The following is a 25825-nucleotide window of genomic DNA, read 5'->3' on the forward strand; positions in this document are numbered from 1 at the left end:
CAAGTCTGAACTAATATGCAGTTGCAATGGCAACAAAATCATATCAATTCCTTGGCATAATTACAAACTCATGACAAATAACTGCTAAGGTGAAGCAGTCAATACAGAATATTTAAGTTCAACACTGTGGATTTCGAGCTATCACGCCGAAATTTACCCCAGTCAGTGTGTGCTTCTCTCTATTGTCTAATGCTACCATTCATCCTTCATCTGATTCACTTTCTCTACATACAAAGAAGCTCCCTTCTTTAAAAACATAAAATGAGAAATAAGCACTACTAAAATAAACCCTTGCCTATGTAGTTTTTTTTTTTTTTTGTAATTTTACACCTTATTCATTTTTTTTTTTTTTGGTTGGGTCAGGTTTTGTTACTCCACTCAGGATCAACTCAGTAGCCATGTATTGAACTTTCTATGTTATGGTTTTGATATGGCTAAATGTAAATGACATGAAATTAATTCAACACGAACTTCTGGTCGTGCAGAGAAAAACTACGGAGCTAGATAGACCCTTTCATGTTCAAAGTTTATTTTCAGCTTGCTTTCTATGTCATTATATTAAAAATCAGAAACAACCAATACATCCACAGGCTTTTTTTGTAATCTCCAAGATTAGCACACGGAAGATTACACAAGCAAATCTTCCCTTCACCTATGAGGAATCATTCTACTACATTCATCAGACATCATTTAGAATTACACAAATTCAAATAAATCATTCTTGAACAAGTCAGAAGAATACTATCATGCCCACAGCTAAGGCCATTGCCTGCAGCACTAGTGGCCAACAAGCAACAACAGCAGCGATGATCAGGGCAACACAGACGAGCCAGCATTTCTCTGTTGCTCACTGTTAATGACGCTCATTGCACCATCGCTGCTTCGGGCCATTAAATCAAGCAAATGTCCTCCATTTCTTTGTTCTCTTGCAGCAAAAAGAAAGGGGATCACCTTAGGCTTGTTTCTTTCAATAAATTTATCCAGTATATTCACTATCATTACTTTAGTGGCTTCCTGAAAGGAGATAAAGGAAATAAGAGTAGGACTTAGCATTTACCTTACAAGACTACTTGGCAGAAAGGCTTAAGGCACAGCTAATAAAAAAAAGCTATTCAAATTACATTAACTACATAAAAAAAACATACTAAATCATTGTTTGCACAGTACGAAGTATAAGAAAATTTCAAAAGGAATAAGGTAAAATATTTTGCCACACATTAGTACAATGTGGGTAAAAGGACAAATGCAACTAATGCGACATTTTATTGTGCTAACATTTCGCTCTCCAGGAGCTTTGTCCGAAACGTTGCCAGAATAAAATATTGCAATAGCTGCACTTGTCTTCTTACCTAATACATGCATAAAATTTGTATAATTGCTCACAATTAACACTTTCACTCAAGTAGATCTAAGTTATTGACACCAGTGTTTCTTACAGATTTATGCATAAATTCACACCAGCCTCAAATTTTCCAGGCCTGGCCATGAGATTATGGGTCTGCAGTCAGTCTGAGCAGATAAAAATAAATCGAGACCATCGCAATGTATTGTGGAAATGTCATCTTAGTATACTACTGCTCACCATACCACACGGATGCAAGGCTCTCACTCCCAGGTGAATTCACTGTATTCCTCAGTGGCAGCTCCAGCAATGAGGATTATAGAACCGAGGATGAATTCTATAGGCTTGAACCTATAGTGACCAAAAAGTGACAACCAGGATGCTGGAAACTGTGCTGAAAACCCTGATGACCCACAGCCATCAGCCTCTAGTCTTGCCAAGTACAGGACATGTTCATGCCGTAAGCGAAAGCTTATACAGTGGACCCCCGGATAACGATATTTTTTCATTCCAGAAGTATGTTCAGGTGCCAGTACTGACCGAATTTGTTCCCATAGGGAATATTGTGAAGTAGATTAGTCCATTTCAGACCCCCAAACATACACGTACAAACGCACTTACATAAATACACTTACATAACTGGTCGCATTGGGAGGTGATCGTTAAGCGGGGGTCCACTGTATTCTCCTATGGTTTGGGCACAGATGCGAGTAGTAATGATAGTGATGTGAACATTGATTTCCTAGCAATCAATGATCAATCTAGTGATAGTGATGATGATTATTTACATGCGAAGAGTCAATTTATGTGGCAACACATGTCATCTAGTCATGTTCTTTTTACTATCCCAAGATGCACAGTACAACACAAGACCCAACACCAGTCACAGTGAAGATGGTGCTTCAACTGGAATGGGCAGTGGGCTGCAAGCAATGCTGGCAATACATGTGGCAGTGGCTGGTGGAACAGAGGCAAGCAGTACTATACCAGCCCCAGCTGGGAGCCATGTCCCACACCTCAACCCCAGGACATGTCCACCACCCACATACAGCCACTACCACAACCATCTGTAAATAGCCAGCAACACCAGACTGCTTGTGGGATTGGAAGGCAAATGTGCTGTTTGTGCCCAATCCCCATCATTTTAATGAGACAGTGGAATCCAGCCCAGTTTTACCCTCGGGAATAGTACTAAACCATTTTGATAAACCCCTGATGCAAATGATAGTGATGGAAAACCAACATACTTCGGGTATACAATGGCAAACAAGCGTAAAGACAATGTGGCTTAGTTGCACGTCTTCTTCGCCACAGTCAAGAAAGTTATTGAAAATTTCTAATAATGCAGTGAGAAAAATTATGTAACCATATTTTAACACACTCGCTGTCTCCCACCAAGAAAAGGTGACCTTGGAGAGAAAAAAAAACTTTCACCATCATTCACGCTATCACTCTTTGCAGAGGTCATACATTATACACTTGATAATTGGTACACAAGCCCTTTACTGACTGGCTTCCTGTAGGTGAGCATGACAGACATGAGCAGTACAGTGTGTGAATTATTATTATAATAAAAAAGAAGCGCTAAGCTACAAGGGCTATATAGCGCTGCAGGGTAGGGAAGGAAGCGAGGGTATTGGATGGCAGAAGGGAGGAGGGATGATCAGTAGGTTACAGAAAACATCGGGGCAGGGGATAGTAAGGGGGTAGAGAGTAGCAAGAGACTGAAGTAGAAAGGGCTGAAGGTATCAGAATTTGTGAAGTCAGTCAGTCAGTTGTCAAAAAGTCAATGAGAGAGTCCGGATGAAAGGTGGGTCCATCAGTGAGAAGGGAAGGTAAAGAGAGCAGCGGAGCGAAGACGACGACGGAGGTAAATTCTGAGTGCTCGTTGATAAAGTGGGCAGTCCAACAGAATGTGGCCGACTGATAATGGAGCTTGGCAATTCTCACAGAGAGGAGCAGGGCGCCTCTCCATGAGATATCCATGAGTAAGACGAGTATGGCCAATGCGAAGACAGGAGAGAGTAGTCTCCCAACCTCGACACTGATGATAAGAAGACGGCCAGTAACCTATACTTGGTTTAATAGATTGAAGTTTGTTGCCGAGCATAGTAGACCAACGTTGTTGCCAACGGGTGTGAAGGTGGGAAGATATTGCAGCAAAATAGTCCGTAAATGGAATACCTCTATATGAAACTGGTAGGTCATGTACTGCTGACCGCACAGCAGTGTCTGCCTGTTCATTGCCCTGTACGTCAACATGACCAGGGACCCAACAAAAAAAATATCTTTATTCTTGGTAAAGATGCGGCGTAGCCAAAGTTGAATACGGAGGACTAAGGGGTGAGGTGTATCAAATTTCTGTATAGCCTGTAAAGCACTAAGGGAGTCTGAGATAACCACAAATGACACAGGCATAGACGCAATACGGGTAAGTGCTGCAAGGATGGCATACAATTCAGCAGTAAAAATACTAGCCGAAGATAGTAAATGCCCTTGTACGACGCTGTCCGGAAACACTGCTGCGAATCCTACGCCGTCAGAAGACTTAGAGCCATCTGTGTACACAGCAATGGCATGAGAAAGAGTGAAAGTGGTCAAGAAAAAGAGAGCGGGAAGCGACCGGAGACAGTTGGGCTTTTGAGCAAGGGAGAGAGAAAGAACAGACTTGAACAGCTGGAACTTCCCAGGGGGGTAGGGAAAAGTGAGATGCTACATGAACATAGAAAGGTGGTAATTGAAGAGAAGACAAGAGCGAATGAAGGCGAAGAGAGAAGGGACGGAGTAAACAGGGGCGGTGAACAAATAAAGAATGTCTACTAATATCAGTGACCATTCTATAAATGGAAGGATTGCAGAGAGCATGAGAGCGTACATAGTAGTGAAGGCAATGGGCATCACGGCGATCGGATAAGGATGGAACGTTCACTTCGGCATAGAGGCTCTCGACAGGAGAAGAGCGAAAAGCACCAAGGCATAAACGTAATCCTTGGTGATGAATGGGGTTAAGGCTAGAGAGAGTAGCAGGAGATGCCGCTGAATAGATCTGGTCACCATAATCAAGTTTCGATAAAATAAGGGTGGAATGTAGGCGAAGGAGGGTTCGACGATCAGCTCCCCATGAAAGATGAGCAAGGGTTTTAAGAAGGTTCAGCCGGCTGTGACAGGTTGCCGTCAGAGAGGTAATGTGAGGTTTCCAAGATAACCTACGGTCAAAGAGGAGGCCCAGAAACTTGACTATCACGTTCAGGGATACGGGAGCCATAGAGGTACAAAGGATGATCGGAGACGACAGAGCGTCTAGTGAAAGTAATTTGGTGGGTTTTAGTGCTGGAAAATTTAAACCCATGTGTGGTGGCCCAATTGGAAACACTGTCGACTGCATGCTGGAGAGAAACTGTAATGAGGTGACAGTCAGCGCCTGCACAGGCAATAGCGAAGTCATCAACATAGAGCGATGACCAAATATTTGATGGAAGACTAGAGGCCAAATCATTAATAGCAAGGAGAAAAAGTGTTGTGCTCAGAACACATCCCTGGGGGACACCTTCAGCTTGGATAAAGTCCGGGGAGAGCACATTATTAACCCGAACAGGGAAATGCCTGTCAGTTAAAAAGTTCTTAAGGAAGGATGATAGATTGCCTCGAAGCCTAAGGAGTGGGCTTGGGCTAAAATATTATACCTCCAAGTTGTGTCATATGCCTTCTCAAGGTCAAAAAATATGGCAATAACCGAGTGGTTATTCGCAAAGGCATTACGAACATACGTATCCAAGCATAGTAAGGGGTCTATGGTACAACGTCCCTTACGAAAGCCATATTGACGAGTGGAGAGACTGTTGTGTGTCTCTAAATACCACACTAAACGTCTATTTACTAGGCGTTCCATCACTTTGCAAACTGCACTGGTAAGTGAAACGGAACGATAGTGGGAGGCTTCATGTCCCGTAGTGCCTGGTTTGCGGAAAGGGAGAACAATGGCGGATTTGCACAGCTGTGGAACAACTCCTTGTGACCAAATAAGATTGTAAAGGCGTAATAGGACTGCAAGGGCTGACTGATGTAAATGTTGTAGCATACGAATATGAATGTCGTCAGGCCCAGCTATCAAAACTTTGGAGTCCAGTCCCTGGACCAATTATGTAGCTGCCAAGGGCTGACTGATGTAAATGTTGTAGCATACGAATATGATCGTCGGGCAGCTGCCAGCTGAGAGTGTTGCCTCCAGTTCTTGAAGTGTAAAAGGCACATTATACTGTTCTTCTCTGAGAGAAGAAAAGTCCAAGGGTGCTAACTCTCTGGCAGACTTTGAGGAAAGAAATGAGGGGCATAGATGGAGTCCCTGAGAAATAAGGACCAGATGACTGCCAATTTCATTGGCAACATCTAGTGGGTTTGCTATATCAACACCGGCAACCCGTAGAACAGGAGAATATTTACCACTCAGTTTTCGTACTTTTTTCCAGACTGCACTCAGAGGAAGCAGAGGTGATGGTGGAGACAATCTTTCCAGTAAGTGCGTTTAGCGTCACGGATGACACGGCGAGCGATCGCACGCTTCTGCTTAAAATCAAGAACTCTGTGGTTCTATTGTACCGGTACCTGCCCCATGCAGCGCGTTTCAAACGTACTGCACGAGCACAAGCAGGAGACCACCAAGGCACGCATTTCTGAGAATGCCTGCCCGAAGTTTGGGGTATACAATTAGAAGCTGCGGTTAAAACAGAGGACGAGAAGAGGTGTAAAAGCTCATCGATGGAGGACGAAGAAGGAACCTCTCTAAAAACAGTTAGGTGTGAGTAAAGGTTCCAATTTGCCTGATCAAATTGCCAGCGTGGGATGCGAAGAGGTGGTGAATATGGAGGGGAAGTAAGAATGATTGGGAAATGATCACTGTCATGTAAGTCCGGGAGAACAGACCAAGTGAAGTCTAATGCGGCGGAGGAAGAGCAGACAGAGATCGATGCAAGAGTGTGTGAGTCCGAGGATCAAAATGGGCTTGAGTACCTGTATTTAAAACATGGAGGGGGTGGGTGGCAAGAAAAGCCTCTATCTGAATGCCACGGGAATCACAGCGAGACCCCCCCCCCAGAGGAAATGGTCGGCATTAAAATCACCAAGTAACAGAATTGGTGGCGGTAATGACGTAACAAGAAAGGCAATATCCGGAATAGATAATGCCCGAGAAGGAGAGAGATATAAAGAACAGAGCGTATACCACCTATGCAAGTGGATACGGGCTGCTGTGTAATGCAGCGAAGTACGAACAAATAGCTGATGGTACGGAATATCAGTGCGTAGAAGAAGGGCACTTTCATTAAAGGTCCCATCAGGTAAAGGATCTGAAGAATACAATAAATTATAGCCTGAGATGGGAGAGATAACAGCAGAGTGTAATTTTGGTTCCTGTAAGCAAACACCAACAGGGGAAAACTGGGAGAGTAACATCTGAAGCTCACCCCGATTACCCCTGAGGCCGCGTATATTCCACTGTAAATAGGCCATGATTGGCAATGATAAAGATACCTGCAATCCGCAGGTAAGGGTTCCTACGGACTAGAGGGGTTAGAAAAGTCCACATGCGGAGGCAGTGGAAAACGTTCAAGCAGCGAAGGAATGGTGCGCTGTGAAGAAAGGAGTTGCGCAGATGGAGCAGAGGAGAGAGAAATAACGGAGGGTGGATCAGTGTCCATTGATGGTTTGGTCTCTGCAATATATTCAGAGATTGCTTCAAGTGTTTCGGAATTCGGAGTCATCGTATGGGAGACAATATTCAAAATGGTAGGGGGAGGATGAGGAAAGATTGGAACTGTAATGGACTGTACCAAGGTAGGGGGGGGGGCAAAAGGGTAGAGGGAACTGGAGAAGCGTGGAAGGGGACAGAAGAGGCAGAAACCTGGGAGGTGGCAGAAGAGGAAGAAACTTGGGAGGGAACAGGGGAGGAAGGTACAGTATGAGGAGGAGGGTGAACCTCTACACTTGTAACAGAGCCAGTGAGAGGGGAAGAACCAGGTACAGAGACAGGGAAGGTAAAATGAGGAGGTAGAAGATGGGTAGGAGGTGTTAACGGACCTTTTTTGACTTTTGAGAAGTAGAGGAACGATTAGGAGGAGGTGTCATATGAGATCTCGTCGCTACTGAGGCTTGTGAGGGAGAACACGAAGAAGCGAGATCAGACTGAGGCGTTGAAGTAGGGACGTCTGAGCCTAGGACAGCAAAAGAATTAGATACAGGAGTGACTATGGAAAAGGTAACCACAGAGGTGGTTGCAGAAGATAGGATCCCAGAAGTGGGGGGGGACGTTTTGAAACACGGAAATAAGAAACACGAGGTAGTCTCCCTTGGAGGCGGAGATGAGAAACTGCCATGGCATAAGGGAGACCTTCTGCCTCTTTGAGGTAACGGATTTCCCGCTCGTTTAAGTAGACTTGACAACGGCGAGAGTACGAAGGGTGAGCCTCATGACAATTAAGGCAAGAGGGAGGTCGATTGCAAGACATATTAGAATGGTCATCGGCACCACAGACCGGGCATTCGGCGATAGACCTGCAATATTTCGCTGGATGGCCAAATCGCCAGCAATTTCTACACTGTTGCAGTGTAGGGAACACCTTTTGAACTTGTAACCGATGTCCTGCTACATAAACTGAGGATGGGAGTTCACGGCTGTCAAAAGTTAAACGAGCCACATTGCTAGGGTATCGTCTCCTCCCGCGGGCGGGAAGAACGTAAGTGTCAACCTTGAGGATTGGGAGATCTTGGAGTTCCAGCTGTTCAAGAATGTCAGTGCCACATATCTGGAAATTTTGTTGAACTATGGTATGGGGCAGAATGACAGTACCACTACAAGAATTGAGGGAATGATGTTTTTCAATAGTGACAGGAACAGTATCGATATGGGAAAGACGAGAAAGCTCATGAGCCTGGGTAGCATTCTGTACGGTGATGATGCGCGTACCGCTCTTAAGAGCATGAAAAGAAATATCTTTACCAACATGGCGTAGGAGTGCCTTGCCAATACTGTGGTCAGAAAGATAGGCAGTAGAGGAAGTCAGTCGTAAAGTGAAGAATTTAGTCCATTGTGCAGTCTGAAACTGAGCGTGGAAAGGTAGTGAAGGACGTGTCGATCATTTCTGAGAAGAACGAGAAGGTGGAGAAGTATCATCAGCAGGTAATTGTCGTTGGCATTTAGGCGTGGGACCAGAGGTGGTCCGACGTGGAATGGGCCGGCGATTCGAAAATTGCTGCACCGTAGAGGGAGAGGCCGGAAGCATAGTCAGAGGAGGGCGAAGGTCAGATAAATCGAAGGAGTCAGTCGAGGCCTCAGTACCTGAAGTGGGTGAGGAAACAGCACCGGCAAGAGGTACAGAGGCATGAGGAGTGTCCGAAGAGTGGTCCAGAGACGAGGCGGGGTCAGAACAGGGTGCGGCATCAAGAAGGGGCCTGGGGGTACCAGGTTCATGGACTAGGGCTGCCAAGGTTGGGTTACTTCTTTCTTTTTGTTTTTAAGAAAAAAAAAAAAAAGAAAATAAAAATAAAAAAAAAGAATAAAAAAAAGGGGGGGGGGGACCGGGGAGGGATAATTCCTAGGAGGAATGAAAGGGCCAGAAATCTCCCTCCGCGCCCAAGAGGACCTCAGCACCGCAAGTAGCGCAGATGCAGCATGGAACCCGTGCCATACCCTACCCATCATGCCAGTAAACCAGCAATCCGGGATAGCTACCTCACATCTGCCGAGCTACCTTGGTGGACAAGAGAGGGCGGCCGGAAATCCGCCACAAAGCATACCTCCTTCGGCCACCACCCCCGGAATCCGAAAGGTGGCTTCCAGAGACACCCAAAGCCACCTTCCGTGATACCGGAGAGGGATCAGGACATCCCCAGGCAATCCAAATTCCACGGCAAACTAAGCCACCGCCAAGAACCTCAACGGAATGGGATGGACCCCGGTACCCTTTCCCCTACCTAGGAACTAGCGTGCCTGTGGGGGGAAAAAAATAATAATAATAATAATCCCAAAGGCCAAAAAGGAAGGGCAAAAGGGAGGGGTGGGGAGGAGGAGGAGGAAAGGAAAAAGGGGAGGATGGGGATAGGGAACGGGGGATTGGGGGGTAATTAGGTTCGGTCTAAGGAAGGAGACCGACAGGTCTAATTCCTCAGACCAAGAGCCTCTTCACCACGCCAAGGAGCCCCCCTTGAAGAGGTACAGTGTGTGAAGCATGTAAACATGCTCAGGTTCAGCATGCATTGGTACCGGTGTGGTGCAGGAGTTTCATGCCAATGATACAGTATTTCAGTGGCAGGACAAACGATATGACCTTGCTCACATCAATCCACCAGAACGAAATGGGAGACACTGAACCCACCGAGACCAGATGCTATGACACCACCAACATGCATTTAGTGAACAAATGTAACATGCAGATTGGGTTTGACTGGAAAAGTTGCAACTCTTATCTTGACAATGTAATCCTGAATGCATCAATATGGACCTGATCAAGACTGCTGCCGGAGTGCCAAATGCCTATTTATGTCATCAGATAAATATAGAAATATTAGGTCACACCTGCACCATCGTACTGATCACCAAATAAATACCCTCTCATTTGAAATATGGTGATAACTTTCAGACTACAATTCTCGTTACACTCAACAAGGCACCCAGTAAAGCACAGGAACTTGTATTTTGTAAGTAGGGAGTGTAAAACACTGTGTTCAGGGACTTCCTAGAACTGTTCCAGTCCATGGAACACTATCAGTGCCTGTATATACGTGAACGTTAAAAAAGTGAAGCAGCTGGACGTATGTTTACATTGTGTATCACTGGTTAAACAATATGCTGACACTTAAGTGTGGGTATTGTTGTATACAATAGCTAGTCATACATACAGTAGAACCTCAGTTTTTCCTTTGCCCCAGTTTTCGTAGGATTCGGTTTTCGACAACTTTTTTCGTCAAAATTTTGTCCCAGTTTTCGTACATCTGCTCGGTCTTCATAGAGCTGAAAATGGTCCATACCAAACATGTCAGTGTGACTAACCCCCCCCCCCCAAGCGCCCACACAAAGCATACCATGAGTTCGTGACTCAGTCTGCCTTTGTTTCTCGTTGAGTGAGCATCACCCCATGCGTTCATCTGAAACATTTCGTAATACATCGTTTTTTGTGCTTGTTTATTGTTTCCAGAATGTGTCCTCAAAAAGGATTTTGAAGGGTTTGAGGCTGACCCTGATGACCCTATGCCTACTGTGGAATCTATTGTGTCTTTCGGGAAGTCCATAGGGTTGGATGTCAGCGGCCAGGGTGTGGCAGAGTTGGTGGACGACCACAGGGAAGAGCTAACCACTAAAGAGCTGCAAGACTTTCAACTGGAGTAGCAACAGACCGCAGATGAGGGAACTGCTTCAGAGGAGGAGGAAGAGAGAGGAGAATGTGCCTCCTTCAGTGATTAAGGACATGTGTGCCAAGTTTTGTGGAGAAATATCACCCTAACAGAGCTGCTGCAAGCCGTGTCTGCAACATGTTAAATGACAATGCCTTGTCCCATTCTAGGCAAATCTTAAAGAGATGCCAGAAACAGACCTCTTTGGACAGGCTTTTTGTGCAATGGGTACAGTGACTCAAGCTGGTCCTAGTGCCAGTAAAAGACAAAGAAGGGAACTAACACCAGACAGGGCCTTGATACCTGAAGTCTTTCTGGAAGGGGCTTCCCCTTCCAAACAATACCTTCTCCTCCTCCCTATTCCCTCCTCGCCGTCTCCCATACGCCAACAAGTGTCTTCAACAAAGGTATATATTAAATGATCATTTATCAATTTCATTAGTCATTTATATTTATTTCTCATTGTTTTCCGTAGGTAAAACTATTGTTATTCTCTATAAAATGTATTTTTTGTTAATATTTTTGGGTGTCTAGAATGGATTAATTGGATTTACATTTATGGGAAATATTGCGTCAGTTTTTGTATAATTCGGTTTTCATCAGACTTTTTAGAACAGATTAATCATGAAAACCAAGATTCCACTGTACACTGTGAATGATTTGGGTGTTGTGGGCTACAACTGCTGTAAATTTTAAAAAATTAGATAATCCCCAGGAAAAAAGTGTAAATAATAATAATTATAATTATAAGAAGAGTAGAGTATATGGAGAGTAAAAGAAAAGTGAAGAGTGGTGAGAGAGTGCAAAAGGAGAGTGGATGATAGAGAGGGGGAGGTACTGTCAAGAAATTTCAATGAAAGTAAGAAAAAAAATTTGGAGCGAGTTAAACAAGTTAAGAAAGCCTAGGGAACAAATGGATTTGTCAGTTAAAAACAGTAGGGGAGTCAGTAGATGAGGAGATGGAGGTTTTGGGTAGATGGCGAGAATATTTTGAGGAACTTTTAAATATCGACAAAGAAAGGGAGGCAGTAATTTCATGCACTGGCCAGGGAGGTATACCATCTTTTAGGAGTGAACAAGAGCAGGATGTGAGTGTGGGGGAGGTACGGGAGGCATTACATAGAATGAAAGGTGGCAAAGCAGCTGGAACTGACGGGATCATGACAGAAATGTTAAAAGCAGGGGGGTACAGTGTTGGAGAGTTTGGTATTTTTGTTTAATAAATGTATGAGAGATTTTGGGAAATGCTGAGTAAATGCGTGGGGAGTTTTGAACCAAGTGTGAGAGTACTTGTGGTTGGGGATTTCAATGCTAAAGTGGGTAAAAATGTTGTGGAGGGAGTAGTAGGTAAATTTGGGATGCCAGGGGTAAATGTAAATGGGGAGCCTTTAATTGAGCTATGTGTAGAAAGAGATTTGGTAATAAGTAATACATATTTTATGAAAAAGAGGATGAATAAATATACAAGGTATGATGTAGCATGTAATGAAAGTAGTTTGTTAGATTATGTATTGGTGGATAAAAGGTTAATGGGTAGGCTCCAGGATGTACATGTTTATAGAGGGGCAACTGATATATCGGATCATTATTTAGTTGTAGCTACAGTTATAGTAAGAGGTAGATGGGACAAGAGGAAGGTGGCAACAATAAGTAGGAGGGAAGTGAAAGTGTATAAACTAAGGGAGGAGGAAGTTCGGGCGAGATATAAGCGACTATTGGCAGAAAGGTGGGTTAGTGCAAACATGAGTAGAGGGAGGGGGGGGGGGGGTTGAAGAGGGTTGGACAAGTTTTAAAAATGCAGTATTAGAATATGGGGCAGAAGTTTGTGGTTATAGGAGGGTGGAGGCAGGAGGAAAGAGGAGTGATTGGTAGAATGATGAAGTAAAGGGTGTGATTAAAGAGAAAAAGTTAGCTTATGAGAGGTTTTTACAAAGCAGAAGTGTTATAAGTAGAGCAGAGTATATGGAGAGTAAAAGAAAGGTGAAGAGAGTGATGAGTGTGCAAAAAGAGAGCAGATGATAGAGTGGGAGAGGCACTGTCAAGAAATTTTAACAAAAATAAGAAAAAATTTTGCAGCGAGTTAAACAAGTTAAGAAAGCCTAGGGAACATATGGATTTGTCAGTTAAAAACAGGGTAGGGGAGTTAGTAGAAGGGGAGAGGAAGGTATTAGGTAGATGGCGAGAATATTTTGAGGAACTTAAATGTTGAGGAAGAAAGGGAGGCGGTAATTTCATACACTGGCCAGGGAGGTATACCATCTTTTAGGAGTGAAGAAGAGCAGAATGTAAGTGTGGGGGAGGTACGTGAGGCATAACATAGAATGAAAGGGGGTAAAGCAGCTGGAACTGATGGAATTGTGACAGAAATTTTAAAAGCAGGGGGAGATATAGTGTTGAAGTGGTTGGTAGTTTTGTTTAATAAATGTATGAAAGAGGGGAAGGTACCTAGGGATTGGAGGAGAGCATGTATAGTCCCTTTATATAAAGGGAAGGGGAACAAGAGAGATTGTAAAAATTATAGAAGTTTACTGAGTATACCAGGAAAAAGTGTACGGTAGGGTTATTATTGAAAGAATTAGAGGCAAGACAGAATGTAGAATTGTGGATGAGCAAGGAGGTTTTAGAGTGGGTAGGGGATGTGTAGATCAAGTGTTTACATTGAAGCATATATGTGAGCAGTATTTAAATAAAGGTAAGGAAGTTTTTATTGCATTTATGGATTTAGAAAAGGCATATGATAGTGGATAGGGAAGCAATGTGGCAGATGTTGCAAGTACAGTGGACCCTCGACAAACAATGGCATCGATTAACTAGAAATCCGACTAGCGATACATTTTAACGCAAAATTTTTGCCTCGACTAGCGCTAAAAAACTCGACCAACACTATTCGTTCCATCTGAGACGCGTCCACTTCTTGCAAGTGTTTACAAGCCAGCCAGCCACCGCGGTCGCTTCCAAGCATACAATCGGAACATTTCATATTATCACAGCCTTTTTAGTGATTGCACCTGCAAAATAAGTCACCATGGGCCCCAAGAAAGCTTCTAGTGCCAACCCTACAGCAAAAAGGGTGAGAATTACTATGGATATGAAGAAAGAGATCATTGCTAAGTATGAAAGTGGAGTGCGTGTCTCCGAGCTGGCCAGGTTGTACACAAAACCCCAATTAACCATCGCTACTATTGTGGCCAAGAAAACGGCAATCAAGGAAGCTGTTCTTGCCCAAGGTGCAACTATGTTTTCGAAACTGAGATCGCAAGTACTCAAAGGTGTTGAGAGACTGTTATTGGTGTGGATAAACGAAAAACAGATAGCAGGAGATAGCATCTCTCAAGCGATCATATGTGAAAAGGCTAGGAAGTTGCATGACGATTTAATTTAATTAAAAAAAATGCCAGCAACTAGTGGTGATGCGAGTGAATTTTAAGGCCAGCAAAGGTTGGTTTGAGAGATTTAAAGGGAAGGGAAGTAACCCTGGAAAAGGACTTGCCACCTCAAGTCCTAATGGAAGGGGATTCCCCTTCTAAACACTAAGACCAACACTCTCCACTCCTCCCATCCCATCAATCATCACCAGATCTTCAATAAAGGCAAGTGTCATGTAACTGTGCATGTCTTCTTCAGTTTGTGTGTATTAAAATTAATATTTCATGTGGTAAAAACAATTTTTTTTCATACTTTGGGGTGTCTACACGGATTAATTTGATTTCCATTATTTCTTATGGGGAAAATTAACTTGACTAACGATAATTTTGACTAACGATGAGCTCTCAGGAACGGATTAATAGCATTAGTCGAGGGTCCACTGTATATGGAATAGGTGGTAAGTTACTAAATGCTGTAAAGAGTTTATATGAGGATAGTGAGGCTCAGGTTAGGGTGTGTAGAAGAGAGGGAGACTACTTCCCAGTAAAAGTAGGTCTTAGACAGGGATGTAATGTCACCATGGTTAATACATTTATAGATGGGGTTGTAAGAGAAGTAAATGCAAGGGTGTTCGGGAGAGGAGTGGGATTAAATTATGGGGAATTAAATACAAAATGGGAAGTGACACAGTTACTTTTTGCTGATGATACTGTGCTTATGGGAGATTCTAAAGAAAAACTGCAAAGGTTAGTGAATGAATTTGGGAGTGTGTGTCAAGGTAGAAAGTTGAAAGGGAACATAGAAAAGAGTAAGGTAATGAGAGTATCAAATGGTTTAGAGAAAAAAATTGGATATCAAATTGGGGAGGAGTAGTATGGAAGAAGTGAATGTTTTCAGATACAGTGGACCCCCACCTAACGATATTATTTTAATCCAGAAGTCTGTTTGGGTGCCGTTATAGACCGAATTTGTTCCCATAAGAAATATTGTGAATTAGATTAGTCCGTTTCAGACCCCCAAAAATACACCTACAAAAGCACTTACCAAAATACACTTACATAATTGGTCGAGTTGGGAGCTCATCGTTAGGCGGGGGTCCACTGTATTTGGGAGCTGACGTGTCAGCGGATGGATTTATGAAGGATGAGGTTAATCATAGAACTGATAAAGGAAAAAAGGTGAGTGGTGCATTGAGGTATATGTGGAGGCAAAAAATGTGGTCTATGGAAGCAAAGAAGGAAATATATGAAAGTATAGGAGTACCAACACTCTTATATGGGTGTGAAGCTTGGGTTGTAAATGCTGCAGCGAGGAGGCAGTTGGAGGCAGTGGAGATGTCCTGTCTAAGAGCAATGTGTGGTGTAAATATTATGCAGAAAATTCGGAGTGTGGGAATTAGGAGGTGTGGAGTTAATAAAAGTATTAGTCAGAGGGCTGAAGAGTGTTTGTTGAGGTGGTTTGGTCATTTAGAGAATGGATCAAAGTAGAATGACATGGAGAGCGTATAAATCTGTAGGGGAAGGAAGGCGGGGTAGGGGTCGTCCTCGAAAAGGTTGGAGGGATGGGGTAAAGGTGGTGTTGTGGGCAAGGGGTTTGGACTTCCAGCAAGCGTGTTAGATAGGAGTGAATGGAGACGAATGGTATTTGGGACCTGACGAGCTGTTGGAGTGTGAGCAGGGCAATATTTAGTGAAGGGATTCAGAGAAACCAGTTATTTTATATAGCCAGACTCGAGTCCTGGAAATGGGAACTACAATGCCTGCACTCCAAAGAAAAGGTTTGGGATACTGGCAGTTTGGAGGGATATATTGTGTATTTTATGTATATACATGTACTTCTAAACTGTTGCATTCTGAGCACCTCTGCAAAAACAGTGATTATGTGTGAGTGAGGTGAAAATGTTGAATGATGATGAAAGTATTTTCTTTTTGGGGATTTTCTTTCTTTTTGGGTCTCCCTGCCTCGGTCTGAGACAGCCGACTTGTTAAAAAAAAAAAATTACCCTTATCTAAATATTATTGTTAGAGAGATTTTTGTGGCATTTATGGATTTGGAAAAGGCAAATGACAGGGTGGATAGGGGCATAATGTGGCAGATGCTGCAGGTGTATGGTATAGGAGGTAGGTTACTTAAAGCAGTGAAGAGTTATGAGGATAGGCTCAGGCTAGAGAATGTAGGAGAGAGGGAGATTATTTCCCAGTAAAAGTAGGCCTTAGACAAGGATGTGTGATGTCACCATGGTTAATATATTTATAGATGGGGTTGTAAGAGAAGTGAATGCAAGGGTCTTGGCAAGAGGTGTGGAGTTAAAAGAAAAAGAATCTAACACAAAGTGGGAGTTGTCACAGTTGCTCTTTGCTGATGACACTGTGCTTTTGGGAGATTCTGAAAAGAAGTTGCAGAGGTTGGTGAATGAATTTGGTAGGGTATGTAAAATAAGTACAATGCCTGCACTAAAGGAGGGGTTTGGGATATTGGCAGTTTGGAGGGATATGTTGTGTATCTTTATACGTATATACTTCTAAACTGTTGTATTCTGAGCACCTCTGAAAAAACAGTGATTATGTGTGAGTGAGGTGTAAGTGTTCAATGATGAAAGTATTTTCTTTTGGGGAATTTTCTTTCTTTTTGGGTCACCCTGCCTCGGTGGGAAATGACAGACTTGGTAAAAAAAAAAAATGTAAAAGAAAATTAAAAGTGAATATAGGAAAGAGTAAGGCGATGAGGATAACAAAAAGATTAGGTGACAAAAGTTTGGATATCAGATTGGAGGGAGAGTATGGAAGAGGTGAATGTACAGTGGACCCCCGCATACCGTTGGCATCACATAACGTTTAATCCGCATACCGCTCGCTTTTATCGCAAAAATTTTGCCTCGCATACCGCTCAAAAACCCGCTCACCGCTGTTCGTCCGAGACACGTCCAATGTGCGCCCTTAGCCAGCCTCACATGTGCCGCCGGTGGCATTGTTTACCAGCCAGCCTCCGCGGTAACATCCAAGCATACAATCGGAACATTTCGTATTATTACAGTGTTTTTGGTGATTTTATCTGCAAAATAAGTGACCATGGGCCCCAAGAAAGCTTCTAGTGCCAACCCTACAGCAATAAGGGTGAGAATTACTATAGAGATGAAGAAAAAGATCATTGATAAGTATGAAAGTGGAGTGCGCGTCTCCGAGCTGGCCAGGTTGTATAATAAACCCCAATCAACCATCGCTACTATTGGTGGTACAGCTGCTGCTGCTGCTGTACCACCGTCAGCTGCTGCTGCTGCTGCTGCTGTAGTACCATCTGCTGCTGCTGTAGCATCTGCTGCTGCTGTAGCACTGTCAGCTGTTGCTGCTGCTGCTGTTGTACCACCGTCAGCTGTTGCTGCTGCTGTTGTAGTACTGTCTGCTGCTGCTGTAGTACCGTCTGCTGCTGCTATAGCATCGTCTGCTGCTGCTGTAGAATCGTCTGCTGCTGCTGTAGCACTGTCAGCTGCTGCTGCTGCTGTTGTACCACCGTCAGCTGCTGCTGCTGCTGTTGTACCACCGTCAGCTGCTGCTGCTGCTGTTGTACCACCGTCAGCTGCTGCTGCTGTTGTACCACCGTCAGCTGCTGCTGTTGTAGTACTGTCTGCTGCTGCTGTAGTACTGTCTGCTGCTGCTATAGCATCGTCTGCTGCTGCTGTAGCATCGTCTGCTGCTGCTGTAGCATCGTCTGCTGCTGCTGTAGCATCGTCTGCTGCTGCTGTAGCATCGTCTGCTGCTGCTGTAGCACTGTCAGCTGCTGCTGCTGTAGTACCGTCTGCTGCTGCTGTAGCATCGTCTGCTGCTGCTGTAGCATCGTCTGCTGCTGCTGTAGCATCGTCTGCTGCTGCTGTAGCATCGTCTGCTGCTGCTGTAGCATCGTCTGCTGCTGCTGTAGCACTGTCAGCTGCTGCTGCTGCTGCTGTACCACCGTCAGCTGCTGCTGCTGTAGCATCGTCTGCTGCTGCTGTAGCATCGTCTGCTGCTGCTGCTGTAGCACTGTCAGCTGCTGCTGCTGTAGCACCGTCTGCTGCTGCTGTAGCATCGTCTGCTGCTGCTGTAGCATCGTCTGCTGCTGCTGTAGCATCGTCTGCTGCTGCTGTAGCATCGTCTGCTGCTGCTGTAGCATCGTCTGCTGCTGCTGTAGCATCGTCTGCTGCTGCTGTAGCATCGTCTGCTGCTGCTGTAGCACTCAGCTGCTGCTGCTGCTGTACCACCATCTGCTGCTGCTGTAGCATCGTCTGCTGCTGCTGCAGCATCGTCTGCTGCTGCTGTAGCATCGTCTGCTGCTGCTGCAGCATCGTCTGCTGCTGCTGCAGCATCGTCTGCTGCTGCTGCAGCATCGTCTGCTGCTGCTGTAGCACTGCCAGCTGCTGTTGCTGCTGCTGTACCACCGTCAGCTGCTGCTGCTGCTGCTGTAGCATCGTCTGCTGCTGCTGTACCACCGTCTGCTGCTGCTGTAGCACCGTCTGCTGCTGCTGTAGCATCGTCTGCTGCTGCTGTAGCATCGTCTGCTGCTGCTGTAGCATCGTCTGCTGCTGCTGTACCACCGTCTGCTGCTGCTGTACCACCGTCTGCTGCTGCTGTAGCATCGTCTGCTGCTGCTGTAGCATCGTCTGCTGCTGCTGTAGCATCGTCTGCAGCTGCTGTAGCATCGTCTGCTGCTGCTGTAGCATCGTCTGCTGCTGCTGTAGCATCGTCTGCTGCTGCTGTAGCATCGTCTGCTGCTGCTGTAGCATCGTCTGCTGCTGCTGTAGCATCGTCTGCTGCTGCTGTAGCATCGTCTGCTGCTGCTGTAGCATCGTCTGCTGCTGCTGTAGCACTGTCAGCTGCTGCTGCTGCTATAGCATCGTCTGCTGCTGCTGTAGCATCGTCTGCTGCTGCTGTAGCACTGTCAGCTGCTGCTGCTGCTGTAGTACCGTCTGCTGCTGCTGTAGCATCGTCTGCTGCTGCTGTAGCATCGTCTGCTGCTGCTGTAGCACTGTCAGCTGCTGCTGCACCACCGTCAGCTGCTGCTGCTGCTGTAGCATCGTCTGCTGCTGCTGCTGCTGTAGCATCATCTGCTGCTGCTGTAGCATCGTCTGCTGCTGCTGTAGCACTGTCAGCTGCTGCTGCTGCTGTAGCACTGTCAGCTGCTGCTGCTGCTGCTGCTGCTGTAGCACCGTTGTTGGTGTGGCTTATTGAGAATACCAAGAAACAATTAACCCCAGAGGATTTTCCACCCAGGATAACCCAAAAAAGTCAGTGTCATCGAAGACTGTCTAACTTATTTCCATTGGGGTCCTTAATCTTGTCTCCCAGGATGCAACCCACACCAGTCGACTAACACCCAGGTGAACAGGGAAAAATGCCTGGAACTAGTGCTCATATTGGTGAATTTAAAGCCAGCAAAGGTTGGTTTGAGAGATTTAAGAATCGTAGTGGCATACACAGTGTGATAAGGCCTGTTCTGGAAGAAAATGCCAAACAGGGCCTACAGTACTCAGGAGGAAAAGGCACTCCCAGGACACAGTGCCTCATCAGTCATTGCTGCATCTTCAATAAAGGTAAGTGTCATTTATTCTTCATTTAGTAGAGTAGTACATGCACAATATATATTGTGCATGTACTACTCTACTATTGTGCATGTATCCTTCTCTGTGTGTAGGAAAATGTATATTTCATGTGGTAAATTTTTTTCTTTCATACTTTTGGGTGTCTTGCACGGATTAATTTGATTTCCATTATTTCTTATGGGGAAAACTCATTCGCATACCGATCATTTTGCATAACAATGAGCCCTCTTGCACGGATTAAAATCGCTATGCGGGGGTCCACTGTATTCAGATATTTAGGAGTGGATGTGTCAGCAGATGGGTCTATGAAGGATGAGGGGAAAAAGGGGAAAAATGGTTAGTGATGCACTTAGGAATCTATGGAGACAAAAGAACTTTGTCCATGGAAGCAAAGAGGGGAATGTATGAGAGTATAGTTATACCAACACTCATATGGGTGTGAAGCATGGGTGATGAATGTTGCACCGAGAAGGCTGGAGACAGTGGAGATGTCATGTCTGAGGGCGATGTGTGGTGTGAATGTAATGCAGAGAATTCGTAGTTTGGAAATTACGAGAAGGTGTGAGATTACCAAAACTATTATCCACAGGGCTGAGGAGGGGTTGAGGTGGTTCGGACATGTGGAGAGAATGGAACAAAACAGAATGACTTCGACAGTGTATAAATCTGTAGTGGAGGGAAGGCGGAGTAGGGGTCGGCCTAGGAAAGGTTGGAGGGAGGGGGTAAAGGAGGTTTTGTGTGCGAGGGGCTCGGACTTCCAGCAAGCATGGGTGAGCATATTTGATAGGAGTGAATGGAGACAGTTTTTAATACTTGACGTGCTGTTGGAGTGTGAGCAAAGTAACATTTATGAAGGGATTCAGGGAAACCAGCAGGCCAGACTAAAGTCCTGGAGATGGAAAGTACAGTGTCTGCACTCTGAAGAAGGGGTGTTAATGTTGCAGCTTTATAACTGTAGTGTAAAGCACCCCTCTGGCAAGACAGTAATGTAGTGAATGATAATGAAAGTTTCTTTTTCGGGCAACCCTGCTTTGGTGGGAATCAGCTGTGTTAATAAAAAAGAAAATAAAAATAATAAAGAAAACAGAGCATGCTGTAATCGCCAATCTTGCCAACAGTAAGTCAACGACCAACTTAATCTCGCAAGTACTGATGGAAAAAATTTTCGTTTCATTATAACCACAAAATTTGCTTCTATTTTTTAAATCACAACAATGTCCGTACACTTAAATTTCAGAAGTTACATCTTGCTACTTCTTACACTTAAGTCATACTACACATGCATGTACACATTTACGTAAACACACTCATCCGATTTTCTTTGATTTTATCTTAATAGCTGTTGTTCTTGTTGCTTTTCCTTTCCTATTCACGGGGAAGTGGAATAAGAATCCTTCCTCTAAGCCATGCGTGTTGTAAAAATCAACTTAAATGCCGGGAACAATGGCTAGTAACCCCTTTTCCTGCATAGCTTACTAAAAATAAAACTGTCTAAGTGGGATGTTTGAGTGTGCGTGGATGTTGTGCGAATGATTAGAGAGAGATGATTGTGGATGTTATGAATGAGAAGCTGGATGTCCTGGCATTAAGTGAAACAAAGCTGAAGGGGGTAGGAGTGTTTCAGTGGGGAGAAATAAATGGTATAAGGTCAGGGGTTTCAATGGAGTTAGAGCTAAAGGAGTAGCAATAATATTGAAGGATAAGTTATGGCAGGAAAAGAGGGAATATAAATGTATAAATGCAAGGATTATGTGGTGTAAAATAAGAGTTGGATGTAAAAAGTGAGTTATAATAAGTGTTTATGCACCTGGAGAAAAAAGAGAGAGAGAGATAGAAAGAGAAAAAATATAAGTGAATATAAGAGGCAAAGAGGGGAATGTATGAGAGTATAGTTTTACCAACGCTCTTATATGGGTGTGAAGCATGGGTGATGAATGTTGCAGCGAGGAGAAGGCTGGAGGCAGTGGAGATGTCATGTCTGAGAGCAATGTGTGGTGTGAATATAATGCAGAGAATTCGTAGTTTGGAAGTTAGGAGGAGGTGCGGGATTACCAAAACTGTTGTCCAGAGGGCTGAGGAAGGGTTGTTGAGGTGGTTCGGACATGTGGAGAGAATGGAGCGAAACAGAATAACTTCAAGAGTGTATCAGTCTGTAGTGGAAGGAAGGAGGGGTAGGGGTCGGCCTAGGAAAGGTTGGAGGGAGGGGGTAAAGGAGGTTTTGTGTGCAAGGGGCTTGGACTTCCAGCAGGCATGCGTGAGCGTGTTTGATAGGAGTGAATGGAGACAAATGGTTTCTAATACTTGACGTGCTGTTGGAGTGTGAGCAAAGTAACATTTATGAAGGGGTTCAGGGAAACCGGCAGGCCGGACTTGAGTCCTGGAGATGGGAAGTACAGTGCCTGCACTCTGAAGGAGGGGTGTTAATGTTGCAGTTTAAAAACTGTAGTGTAAAGCACCCTTCTGGCAAGACAGTGATGGAGTGAATGATGGTGAGTTTTTCTTTTTCGGGCCACCCTGCCTTGGTGGGAATCGGCCAGTGTGATAATAAAATAAATAAGTGAATATAAGTGAATATCAGTAATATCAGTGATATTTAAGTGTGGTATGGTGAAGATATGGTGTGAGTGAGGGGACAGTGTCAGGCCTAGGAGTGACGTCACTATTGCCTTCACAGTGATCATCTAATAATATTATATGTCTTTTGTGCTATGTACTAGCATCTGGGTGCTTTATAACAACGTGACTGGTACAATGCAACATAGTGATTTGTGTAACATCTTCCTTTAGTGGAAAAGTGGATAGCATAAACAGTGTTTATTAAGTGATAGTGAGAAGGCAACACTTCCAGCTCGTCGGCCCACTGCCTGCCCTCACTACCCACCCCGCTATAAACACCCCCACCCACGATACTCCACCCCACCCACGATACCACCACCCACTCTCTCTCCTGTGAACTTCATTGCAAACCTACAAGCCTCCTCTGGGATGACTTCGCAAAATAGCAAGAACATCTACGCTATCTGGTTATTGTCCCAGTAGCTACTGCAGTGTTTGTGGGTATACCACAAGGGACAAAATTCTTCTTAGATGTAAGGAGCCTACTTGTTCGAACTACTGCCACATAGATTGCATTCCAGAAGAATTTTGTTGCAGCCAGGTTGAAAATTTCAGAAAATTGAAGGATATCCATAATCCTGTGGTACATGTGGATACAAGCCTGGAGCTACAGGAGGAAGGTTCAGAAGTCCTACCTCAGGGACTTCTGTCCAAAGATCAAGACTGCCCTCTTGGGCTGTGTTATAAAGTTGCAGCTAAGATAATCCATCACAGGGAAGCACTTCATGAGCTCCTTATATCATTAGATAACTCGAACACTATATCCCCCCCTGCTTTTAACATTTCTGTCATGATCCCATCAGTTCCAGCTGCTTTACCCCCTTTCATTCTACGTAATGCCTCACGTACCTCCCCCACACTTACATTCTGCTCCTCTTCACTCCTAAAAGATGGCATACCTCCCTGACCAGTGCATGAAATTACCGCCTCTCTTTCTTCCTCAACATTTAAAAGTTCCTCAAAATATTCTCGCCATCTACCTAATACCTCCATCTCCCCATCTACTAACTCCCCTACTCTGTTTTTAACTGACAAATCCATACTTTCCCTAGGCTTTCTTAACTTGTTTAACTCACTCCAAATTTTTTTCTTTTTTTTTATATTTTATTATCACACCGGCCGATTCCCACCAAGGCAGGGTGGCCCGAAAAAGAAAAACTTTCACCATCATTCACTCCATCACTGTCTTGTCATTAAAATTTCTTGACAGTGCCTCTCCCACTATCATCTGCTCTCCTTTTGCACTCTCACCACTCTCTTCACCTTTCTTTTACTCTCCATATACTCTGCTCTTCTTATAACTTCTGCTTTGTAAAAACCTCTCATAAGCTGCCTTTCTCTTTTATCACACCCTTTACTTCATTCCACCAATCACTCCTCTTTCCTCCTGCACCCACCCTCCTATAGCCACAAACTTCTGCCCCATATTCTAATAATGCAATTTGAAAACTTCCAACCCTCTTCTACCCCCTCCCCCCCTCCCCCACTTGCATTAGCCCATCTTTCTGCCAATAGTTGGTTATCTCACCCTAACTTCCTCCTCCCTTAGTTTATACACTTTCACATCTCTTACTTGCTGATGCCATTTTCCGTATGTCCCATCTACCTCTTACTCTAACTGTAGCTACAAATAAATAATGATCTGATATATCCGTTGCCTTTCTATAAAAATGTACAGTAGGGCCCCACTTATTCGGCAGGTTAAGTTCCAGGCTACTGCCGGAAAGCAGACTTTGCCGGAAAGCAGAATCCCATTTTCTCCATTTATAAATGCATATGAATGCCAGATAACAAGTTTACACTAACATATTAAGTTAGCAATAGAACTAGGTATTAAAAAATAAAATACACACACAGTACACTCATTATTTACCTCAAAATATTTGTAGTCTTAATGTAGGGCAAAAGGTGAGTAGTACTTACTCGAAGAAGTCAGGTATAGTAGCCCTCCTGGCCACCCCACCCACACATACTATACTACGATGCTTACAGCTCCCTAGAGCGATAAAATGCATATCCAGTACATGCATTACTTACCTTAAAATATTTGTAGTCTTAATGGAGGCTGAGAGTTGAAAAGTATTTATTTGTAGAAAGTCGTGTGGAAGGTATGGCATCCTGCCTGGCCACTTACACCTACTACGACATTAAGCTCCCTAGAGTGATAAAATGCATATATAGTACACTCATTAATTACCTTAAAATATTTGTAGTCTTAATGTAGGGTGAGAGGCGAGTTTTATTTGTATAGAGTCAGGTTGGGAAATATGGGTAGTCAGGAAGGGCAGCACTCCCAACCCCACCCACACATAATGTAAACAAACCAGATGAACACTACCACAAGTCCTACAAGTTGCCTGGCTACAACATCTCATATTTGTTAATTTATTCTGCTGTGGGGTGTATTTAGATGGATTAAGCAAAATGTCTATATTAACGTTTTATACGATATTTAATGCTCCTTAGTGATTATTATTGTGTTATTATTATCATCGTCATTAATATGGCATCTTCAAGACTAATAAGACACTCTTGGTGATTTTAATGTGTACCTGCATGCCAGAACATTGTGCAAGTTTACCATAGCGAGGCTCAGGTTAGGGTGTGTATAAGAGGGAGACTACTTCCCGGTAAAAGTAGGTCTTAGACAGGTATGTGTAATGTCACCATGGTTGTTTAATATATTTATAGATGGGGTCGTAAACGAAGTAAATGCTAGGGTGTTCGGGAGAGGGGTGGGATTAAATTATGGGGAATCAAATACAAAATGGTGATTGACACAGTTACTTTTTGCTGATGATACTGTGCTTATGGTAGATTCTAAAGAAAAATTGCAAAGGTTAGTGGATGAGTTTGGGAGTGAGTGTAAAGGTAGAAAGTTGAAAGTGAACATCGAAAAGAGAAAGGTGATGAGGGTATCAAATGATTTAGATAAAGAAAAATTGGATAACAAATTGGGGAAGAGGAGTATGGAAGAAAATGTTTTCAGATACTTGGGAGTTGACGTGTCGGCAGATGGATTTATGAAGGATGAGGTTAATCATAGAATTGGTGAAGGAAAAAAAAGGTGAGTGGTGCGTTGAGGTATATGTGGGAGTCAAAAACGGTTATCTATGGAGGCAAAGAAGGGAATGTATGAAAGTATAGTAGTACCAACACTCTTATATGGGTGAGAAGCTTGGGTTGTGAATGCAGCAGCGAGGAGGCAGTTGGAGGCAGTGGAGATGTCCTGTCTAAGGGCAATGTGTGGTGTAAATATTATGCAGAAAATTCGGAGTGTGGAAATTAGGAGAAGGTGTGTAGTTAATAAAAGTATTAGTCAGAGGGCTGAAGAGGGGTTGTTGAGGTGGTTTGGCCATTTAGAGAGAATGGATCAAAGTAGAATGACATGGAGAGCATTTAAATCTGTAGGAAAAGGAAGGTGGGGTAGGGGTCGTCCTCGAAAAGGTTGGAAGGAAGGGGTAAGGGAGGTTTTGTGGGCGAGGGGCTTGGACTTCCAGCAGGCGTGCACGAGCGTGTTCAATAGGAGTGAATGGAGACGAATGGTATTT

The 25825-nt window shown here is 44.1% G+C and overlaps 1 protein-coding gene across 2 annotated transcripts in view; it reads right to left on the reverse strand.

Annotated features, from left to right (window-relative positions):
• Positions 1 to 240: 240 nt before the first annotated feature.
• Positions 241 to 25825, reverse strand: part of LOC128687611 (casein kinase I) — a 118804-nt gene continuing 93219 nt past the window's right edge. Inside the window, exon 7 of one of the 2 annotated variants that reach the window (XM_053775158.2) lies at positions 241 to 1014. The gene's annotated coding sequence lies outside the window, so the exon portion shown is untranslated. The remainder of the gene's footprint in view (positions 1015 to 25825) is intronic. The other variant, XM_053775159.2, reaches the window with a different exon arrangement.

This window comes from Cherax quadricarinatus, chromosome 11, assembly GCF_038502225.1.
Source record: "Cherax quadricarinatus isolate ZL_2023a chromosome 11, ASM3850222v1, whole genome shotgun sequence".
NCBI classification, from domain to species: domain Eukaryota; kingdom Metazoa; phylum Arthropoda; class Malacostraca; order Decapoda; family Parastacidae; genus Cherax; species Cherax quadricarinatus.